The sequence below is a fragment of the Macrotis lagotis genome, chromosome 6, assembly GCF_037893015.1.
Source record: "Macrotis lagotis isolate mMagLag1 chromosome 6, bilby.v1.9.chrom.fasta, whole genome shotgun sequence".
Lineage (NCBI taxonomy): Eukaryota > Metazoa > Chordata > Mammalia > Peramelemorphia > Peramelidae > Macrotis > Macrotis lagotis.
This window is the reverse complement of record NC_133663.1, coordinates 170,120,809-170,130,705: the sequence shown is the minus strand read 5'-3', so window position 1 is coordinate 170,130,705 and position 9,897 is coordinate 170,120,809. Positions and strand designations below refer to the sequence as shown.

The 9,897-nt window shown below is 32.3% G+C and overlaps 1 long non-coding RNA gene across 3 annotated transcripts in view; it reads right to left on the bottom strand.

Moving 5' to 3' along the window:
* Positions 1–213: 213 nt before the first annotated feature.
* The window catches only part of LOC141491257 (uncharacterized), a 410,135-nt gene continuing 400,451 nt past the window's right edge, over positions 214–9,897 (bottom strand). For all 3 annotated transcript variants that reach the window (XR_012469541.1, XR_012469542.1, XR_012469543.1), the window contains one exon: positions 214–2,463. This is a non-coding gene — a long non-coding RNA (uncharacterized LOC141491257). The remainder of the gene's footprint in view (positions 2,464–9,897) is intronic.

The window sequence follows — 9,897 nt, the reverse complement described above, 5'->3', positions numbered from 1 at the left end:
ATTTCAAACTTCTTACACCTTCTTCCCTGATACATACTCTTCCATTCAGTGACATTGGTCTTCTAGCTATTACAAAAGGAAGACACTCTATCCTTGACTCAAAGCCTCTTCTCTGGTCAAGCCTGTTCCTCCCTCCACCCATGCCCTCCCTCCCAAGAAAAGAGCTCTCTCCCTCATCTGATCTGACTACTAACCTCCCTGATTTCCTTTAAGATGCAACAAAAATACCACTTTCTATGGAAAGCCTTCCTAAGTCCTTCTTAATTCCTTCTTTTAATGATTTGCTATTTATCTTGATTAGAGTTTGCTTTGTATATATTTGCTGGCAAATTGTCTCCACCCCATTAGATTTACATCCACCTTAAGGGCAATTACTAGCTTTGGTATCTTCATTTTTTATCCCTAGTATTTGGCAGGTTATTGTTGTTGTTTCAAACTGAAATGAATATATTCCAAAATATTTTGAGTAGCACTTGTTTTTTTCAAAATAAAGTAATAATTGGGGAAATCAAGAAATGAACTATAGTACACTCAATTAATTCAGAATATATTTAAGTTGCTCCACTATTAAATTCCTAGCAAGGTATAGTGCTAGGAACTGGAATGCAGGTAAGGAATATGAAGTTAGTCCCTAACTTCAAATAAATTACAATCTAATAGATAACAACAGTCAAAAGGAATCTAGGAAGTGGGGGTGGGGAATCTTATTTCATGGAGTTGAAGCCTATAGAGAGCTATAAGGTGCAGAGAGGAGAATCTGGAAACATCTTCTTTCCTCTATAAAGTAAAGCTTTAAAAGGAATTTTGTAATCTACCTTCCAAATCTCCAATCAGAGAGGAGAGAAGAATAACTTATGTGGAATACAAGGCTTCAGTTTACAGCATGGTAATGAGATTAGAAGTGATGAGTTTATCCTGAAAGAGGTATCTTGAAACAGGGAGAGCTGCAGATGGAGAGTGGAATGAACAAATATAATGCAAAATTTTTGTGTGATAAGAAATGACAAGCATGAAGAATGAAGAGAACCATGTAAAGGTATGTAGGAAGTGATGCAAAATAAAACAAGAAAATTCAAGAATTCATATATAGACTGTAACAATTTAAAAGGAAAAACCAAAATCTACAAAACAATGGAAAATAAATGTTGTAGAACTACAAAGAGCAAGCAGGACCATCATGTGTGATATTAGTGGTAGGAGGTCCACAAATAAAGAACACTGCATATATTTGCATGTTTTTGTTGTATTTTTCTTTATTTTTTTACTTTGATAAGAGATCACTTAATGGAAAGAGGGAGAAGTAGAATTCTGGGGAATGTGAAGGTGACATAAAACAATCATTTTTAAAAGAAAGCAATATTTTTAATAGAAATTTATGAAAAAAAGAAAAAATATCAGCCAAAGTTGCAATGAAGTAAACAAAGAGTCACAAATGTATAATATAATTAATGATTCTTTAAATGTGAGATACTTTCCAGTGAATGAATTAATCAATGGGTAGATATAGTGCTGAGGGAATTGAAGCATATCCCTGTTAACATCTCACAGTAAATAAAATCAGGAGACAGTGGAAATTGCAGCTAAGAGGAAGAGAATTAATTGATTAGAAAGAATACCATCATAGATAAAATAAATAAGTTGAATGAAAGGGGTTATAAATCAATTGTACTCCTCTTGGTTAAATCACATCTGAAGTAAATTATTAAATTTTACATACCATCATATGGAAGACCAAATTCTAACAAATCAGAGAAGGTTATAGGGAACATGGCATAGTATAAAAAGAAAACTGGATTTGGAAACACAATACCTGGGTTTGAATTCCAACTCTGAAGCTTATGTGTGTGTGTGTGTGTGTGTGTGTGTGTGTGTGTGTGTGTGTGTGTGCATGTGTGTGTGTGCGTGTGAATATACACACAGTCATCTACATATACACAGATAAGTATCTGCATTTATAGGTATACATGTTTATGTGCTTATATAGGTTATCACATGTCCTTATAACTGTACATGCATTATGTTTTTGTGTATAAAACATGTATATTATATTTATATTCACACATATACATATTTATGTAGATATAGAACTATAAACTTTAGAATACAAGGCTTAATGAGGAAATTATTTTTGTCTTCAAACATTAAAAAATTTTAGGAAAATTGGAGATGAAGATCAATGGATCTAAAAAAATCTTCCTATTCAATAGAACAGATATGAAGTCTCTTTCAATTCTATGATTATTTGAAACTATAGGAAGATGGATTTTTGCATAACAAAATCAAGTTTCAGACAGCATATAGAGAAGTTCTTCATAGTCTTTAGTTCAAATCTTCTGATGCATACCAACTTCATGAACATGGGTTTGTCACATAACCTCTCATGCCTAGGTGATTCTTCAAGGCTCAATTTCTCATAAGAAACTCCTTCACATCAGGGGAGAGAATTTCCACATTGGATGAATCCTATGGGATTCAGGAAACAGATATAAAGAAAGAAAAAAAGAATAATTTTAAACAATTGTAACTATCCAAAAAGGGAGAAGGGTAGAGAAAGAATGGGTTGCTTAAGGAGATAACTCATACTTAGGACTAAAATTCTTAAAAAGGAGATATAATGTTCTTTTGTTGAGTATATTTTTAGAAGAAATCTCTAAACAGGCATGAGTTGGATCAGATGGCCTCTGGGATCATTTCCAATGATGAAATTCAATCACAGCAGGAAAATGTAATGAAAGGAATCTGATGACAATGAAAAAGAGCAGTGATGAATGATAGTAGGAATGATATCAAAGGTAAAAGAAAAGAATCTTTTCCCAAGGAGAATATTAATTTCTTTATATAAAATGATTGAGAAATATTATGGACAAAGTTGTAAACAGGTAAGATAAAGATTTTAGAAACTTCAAAATATTTGAGAAAGAAGTTGGGAGAAGCATTCTGTGTCTTAGTCAAGGAGAAGCAAGGTTGTCAGGTTAACAGCAAGAAGGGAATAAGCAGAACTTGAGTTTTGAGAAAATGTTTGGGATAAACAGGGGATCAAAATTAGGAATGGATAATGATTGAAATAGATGAATATCAGTGATCACTGCTGAAGGATTACTATGAATTTATAATTGATATAATTGATATAATTCCCTAATTTTCCTTAAAAAAGCAACTTCATAGCCACATAGTACACTTGCTTAAATGTAATATTGATAACTTTTGTAATGTAAGTATTGATAATTATCTCCTATATCCTTCCCCCTCCTGCTACAAAAGAACTATCCTTAAACACAAACTTTTTTTAATTAATGTAGGGAAAGGTAATTTGACTAAAAAATTATATTGAAAACAGATTTGATATTATATGTAAAGTACCACTATTCTTGAGGCTCATCATTTTAAAGGAGCAGAGAGAGCTGTTTTCTTTCATTTTAGGAATAAAGTCTGTTCTTTATAATGCAACAATATTCAATATGAATTATGCTGTTACAGTTATGTTATATAATACACTTTTCATAAGTTCATGTAAGTTTTGTCATGCACCAGTTCATATAAGTTTTTCCATGATTCACTTTATATCTCTTTTATATCCATTCATTACAGTTTCTTTAGCCATTCCTCAACCCATGGACATTGCCATTGTTTTCATTTCTTTGTCACTGCTCTTACTGTTGTTGCCATTATTACTTTGCTACTGCTGTTGTGCTGTTGTTCAGTCTTGTCCAACTCTTCTTCACCCCATTTGAAGATTTTTTAACAGAGAAACTGAAGTGATATGGTTTTTTTCCAGTTCACTTTCAAGATAGAAAACTGAGGCAAAGAGTTTTAAATGATTTGCACAGGGTCATATATATTGTAAGTGTCTGTAGTTTGAATTGAACTCAAGAAAATGAGAATTCCTGATTTCAGGTCTAGCACTTTATCTACTGTGCCACCTAGTTGCACTACTATGACTACTTTACTACTACTACTACTACTACTAACTACTACTACTACTACTATTACTACTACTACCACCACAGCTACTACTATTTCTACTACTACTTTACTACTACTAAGTACTGCTACTACTACCACCACCACTACTAACTACTATTATTACTACTACTATTACTATTACTACTACTACTACTAACTACTATTATTACTACTATTACTACTACTACTACCACCACTACTACTACTGCTACTACTACTACTACTACTTTCACTACCACTATTACTACTACTACTGCTGCTGCTGCTGCTGTTGCTGCTACTACTACTACCAATTTTACTACTACTACTACTACTACTACTACTACTACCACTACCACTACTATCAGGACTACAACTACTACAAGTATGACATATATACATATAAACTATATAATATATTATTAATGCACATGCAAAATTCATTCAATATACATACAATGTAAATAGCATATAAAATATGCATAGTATATATACATGTATTATTACATAATGTGAGAAAGAGAAATTTTTGTCAATGATATCCTGGGAATATATGCCTAGGCATGGGTTCTTCACTATTCATAGAAAGTTTTTACTGTCTGATGTCCTGAGCAGAGAAAGTAGAAGTGTAATAAATTAATTGAAATCTAATATTTTATTAAATTGAAGAATTATGGAGTATATCACTAATATTTTGCTATAACTGAAAGAAAGAAAGAAAGAAAGAAAGAAAGAAAGAAAGAAAGAAAGAAAGAAAGAAAGAAAGAAAGAAAGAAAAACTATTGTTTAACACTAAAAAACAACACAATAGGAACAACATCAACATAGCTTGAAGGAAGGCAGGAAGGAAGGAAGGAAGGGGGGAGAAGAGGGAAAGAAAGCAGGAAAGAATGAAAGTAAAAGAAATATTAGTGTTGGAAAGAAACTCAGAGGCCATTGAATACAAAATATTTCTCAACAGGAAAGTCTTCCACAGCAAATACATATTGTCTTCTATTAGAATACTTCTAGCAATGTAGAATACACTACTTCCTAAGACGGTCCATTTCATTTTCAGACAGTCTGTGAGAGAAATTTTGTTTTGTTTTGTTTTGTTTCCTTATTTTAAGACAATTAAACTAAAGAATGAGTAGAACAGGGACTAGAAGGGCAGCAATAGTAAAAGATAGGATAAAAAAATAATATGTAGTTAAGTATCAGTAAGGAAGTGATAGATTTGTAGGAATAGAATCTTGTAATCTAAATGGGGAAAGTTTTGGGATCTAGTGTTGTTTTAATAACTGTAAAGTTTAAAAGGTATAAAAGTAAAGAGGATTGGAGGAAGAGGTCTGTTATCTTTTTTAAAAGAATTAAGACAGGGTCTGCTAGGTGGCACTTTGGATAGAACACCGGCCCTGGAGTCAGGAGTACCTGAGTTCAAATCTGGCCTCAGGCACTTAATAATTACCTAGCTGTGTGACCTTGGGCAAGCCACTTAACCCCATTGCCTTGCAAAAAAAAAAAAAAGAATTAAGACACATGCTCTTAAGTACAATGATTTCCTGAATCAAAGCAGACACCTTGTTTTTTCAAGTTCAGAATCAGGACTCAAGGCTTAATTGACTCTCTCCCTGATTTCCTTGTAACATTTTTCTTCCACAGCATTTTCCAATAGCTAGGAATTTTTACCAATTGATATGCAGGCTTTTCTCTTCTCTCTTTGCCTCTCTCACCTCAACAAATCATATGTTGAGCTTTGTTGTTGTGCTATTGTTGTTTAACACCAAAAAAACAACAATAGGAACAACAGCAACATCAACATAGCTTTAAGGAGACCACATAATACTGTGGAAACTCCAGATATGACATATGAAAACATGGTTTCAAATCCTGCTTCTGCAGCTTACTACTTGTGTTAGCATTGGCAAGTCAATTATCTTTATGTGTACCTCAGTTACCTCCTCTCTTGTAATACAAATCTTCTAAGGCAATTTCAGTCCTATACTCCTAGTAAATGTTGCAAGAAAGTTATGGATTAAACCTGGCAAACATAATTTTGAAAAATTTTAGTAATGCCTTATCCTAAAATTTAGACTTTTACTTCCTTGATTTCTCTGCTACTTGATTGAACTGATTAAAGAAAAAAAAGTCTTGTGTTATTCTCAACCCATCTTCCAGTCCCAGAGTCAGTTAGCCTACTTCTGTCTTGGATGTTTGTTCCAGTTCTAGTTTCTCATCAATAGTAACTGGATCTGAGAAACTAGATTTGACAGACCAGGTAGTTTACTCAACCATTCTAAAACCTTTTACCATAAATCTTGCCTTATGATACAGATAACCTAGCTTTATAAGGGATATCCCCTTCCATCTTTTCATTAAAGGTCTAACAGATCATACCTTGCACTTCATGTTTTAACTTTGTTCATCTTCTTCACCTTAAGTTTTACTTTCTTTGGATTTATTAAAAACTTATTCTCTCAGATTCTCTAGAAATATTCCTTTCCAGAGCTTTCAGTTTCCTTTCCTAAGTTGCATACCTCTAATACTATTTACATCATTTTTCCTTAAAGAATTTGGATGGTCCCTGTCTCAACATATTCTTTTTGTATTTGACCTATTTCCAACAGCTAAGAGTTCTACAAACTGATATAAAAATTGATATTCAATCATAGGTTGAGTTTTGTTGTTGTTGCCATTGCTATTTAACACCAAAAAACAATGGGGGAACAAAAAAAGCTTTAAGGAGAATACATAATACTTCTTTACTTTTATTAAGCAAATTCACCAGCTTCATTTGCTTTTATATTCTTTCCTCATTATTTTGTCTTCACACTACAGATAATAAAGTTTAGTTAATAAATAGGTTGAGTTTCCATTTTGGTTCAAAACCTTTCCCTTCTTTCATACACCTGTGTTCAAGTGCTCCTTTCTCAGACTTCCCTAGATCCCAGATCATCAGGCTAACAGAGGTATCTGGCAACTCACCCTTTTCTACTCAGTTCTCTATCTTCAGTTATATATGCCTTCATGCCTTCACCATTCTTCAATGAAACAATGTTTTCTTAAAAATAGTGCAAAAGAGAAAAAATATGGGGTATCTAGGTGGTGCAGTATATAGAGACTGGCCTGGGAGTCAGAAGGACTAGAATTTGAATCTAGCCTCAGACACTTAATAATTGTCTAGCTGGGTAAAAATTATAATTATAATTATATGTATTTTGGACATATAATAATGACTACTCCCTCTTATGACTAAAGGATGGGTTATGCCATTACCTACATACAATCTCATGTATATACATACACATCTCACACACACACACACACACACACACACACACACACACACACACATTCTTTCTTTCTGAAATTCTCACTACCAATGAAATAAATCCAGTTAGTTTAGTGTTGTCATATAACTCTGAAAGAATACATTTATTATACAGGATTCCCAACTCTATTATGAACAAATTTCTGAAATATTTTCCAAAAGTATACTAAAGTGTCAAAGTCACGAGTAGGGCAATTCAAATGCTCTGATAAAGTTGTTTGTTTCTCCCACTTACTACAGAGGTTTTACAAATAGTTAAATCTGATAATTTTCAATATTTGTCTGATTCTTCAGTAATCACCAAATTCACAGTCATTTTTCAAACATGCAAATGAACCATAAGAATATCAACTCCAAAAAAAATGAATGAATTTGGAATCTAAATGAAGGATGCATTTATTTGCTTATATTCTTAACTAAAGCTGTCGTTCTGTTTAACTGTTATAATAAAGGCATGCAACATAAACTGCTAAGATGTGTTTAAAAGACAGTGTTTTAGAGACAATCATAAAATCTTTCAAATATTCAATAATCAATGTTGATTTAATACTTTATTTAACTTTTATTATTTTATAGAAATTTTATATTTAAAATATGTTTTTTTAGAAAATTTAGGTACTAACAATGGTATGGGCCAGAAATGCCACAAAGCACAGGAAATGTCCTTTGTAAAGATATGGCAGTTTTCAAGACCTCCAACTTTGACAAAAAGGAATTAATAGCTATAAAGAATTTATGACAGAAGAAATTCTCAAACATTTGGCACATTATTTGTCCAAAACCACAAAATGATGTGTAAGCAGCTCAAGTAGATCTCAAGAGAAATAATTGGTTTCTACTCACTGGAAAAGAGTCTCACAATTTGTCACATTGGAAATCTTCCATTCCTTTTTTACTGAAATTCATTTTACAAGTGTGAAATGTGGAAAGCTCCTTGCTATCCTGCAGTGTTATATATAAACTGTGTATTCCTAAGACACAAGATAATTCAGAAAATCTAGAGGAGAGAGGAACTGTTGCATACTATATATTACTTTCCCAAATACCTCACACACATAGCATACTGATTGATGTCAAAGTGATTTGTGTTTATTTTTTCCTGCAACAGAAGGTGATACTAAATTTTTATTAGTACAGCACTTTTGATCCATCTAATAAGAGAGAAAAAATAAAATTATTAAAATACTGCTTTATTAATTTAAAAAATCATAGCAGTTATCTCAAAGTGATATCAGTTTCCTGATTCTTGAAAAAAATCTAGGTAAATATTTTAACTTCTAGGAACTCATTTCTATGTATATTCCCTGGATTTTAACATTTAATTTTATATATTGTCAATATTTAATTATTTCATATGTGTCAATTTATTTTCCCCAGATAGGAAAATTCCTTAAGCTTCATAGCCATACCTTATCTATATTTTGTATTGGTGCTTGGAACAAAATGTCTGTTTAAGAAACACTTATTAATGTTTTATTTTTTAATTTTTTAATTATATAGAAACATTTTACAGATGAGTTGTGAAAATAAACTAGGGTGATCTAATTGCATGATTAATCAAAGTTATCTCCAAATAAATTACCTTGGACATGTCACTTTGCATCTAAATAGCTAATTTCCTCATATGCAAAATGAAGGTGTCTAAGTAATATTTCATAAATTTCCAACAAACATGCTAACAAAAAAATACTGCTGGGAATTAAAAACATAAAACAAAGTAGAAACAGAACTGAATTCTATAGTTATCAGTTTGAGCAATGTGAGAGCTATTTGGTGCTGAGTCTCAAGACTTTTGAATGTTTTTTATCAGCTCATGATAGGTGTATTGCAACCCCTAAAGGAGTTCATCATCTTCATATTTAAAGTCTGGGGACAGAAATTCAAATTCTCTTCCTAGACTGTACCTCCTTTTTAAACCCACCTTACCTTTTGCATCATTTTTTCAAACTCAAGTAGTCACAAAGACATCATCTGAACCCTTAACATTCTCAGTTTGTTTTCTCTCCATCTCTACCCTACCAAAACTTAAGAAATTTTAGCAAGGCTTTCGAGATAACTGCTGATGTTCTCATATGTCCCCATATGAATGACAGGAATAGCTAGTGTTTATCAGGTTTTTCAATCTGAGGTCTTTATGACATCTTGGACACATGCTATGGAAAGACAAGAGTATTTATTATTGTTTATGTCAGTTTTCCAACTGCCTGAATACTCTGCAACAGGATGTCACCAAGTTATGGTAACTTTTTGATTCAATCTCTTTTTTTCCACCCCCCCCCAAGATTATTTTTTTTATTTCTTGATCAATATTTTGTTTTCCTTTTCTAATTATATGATATGGCAATTTTTCAAAATTCATCCATTTACAAATTTATGAGTTACACATTTTACTACAACTCTCCTTTCCCTCCCCCATCCCCAGGGCAGTGAACTGTCTGGTATAAGTTGTACATGGACGTTTGTGTTTAACTTAATTACATATTAGCCATTTTGAAGAAGAAGAAGAATTATGACTAGGGGAAGGAAAGAAAATCATAAGATAGGAAGGGAAAACATGAGTTTTAAAATAGTAAATATAGTATACATTCAGGTTCCATCTTTTTGTACCTCTGAATGTGAATACTATTGTTATAGCTGGTCTCTCA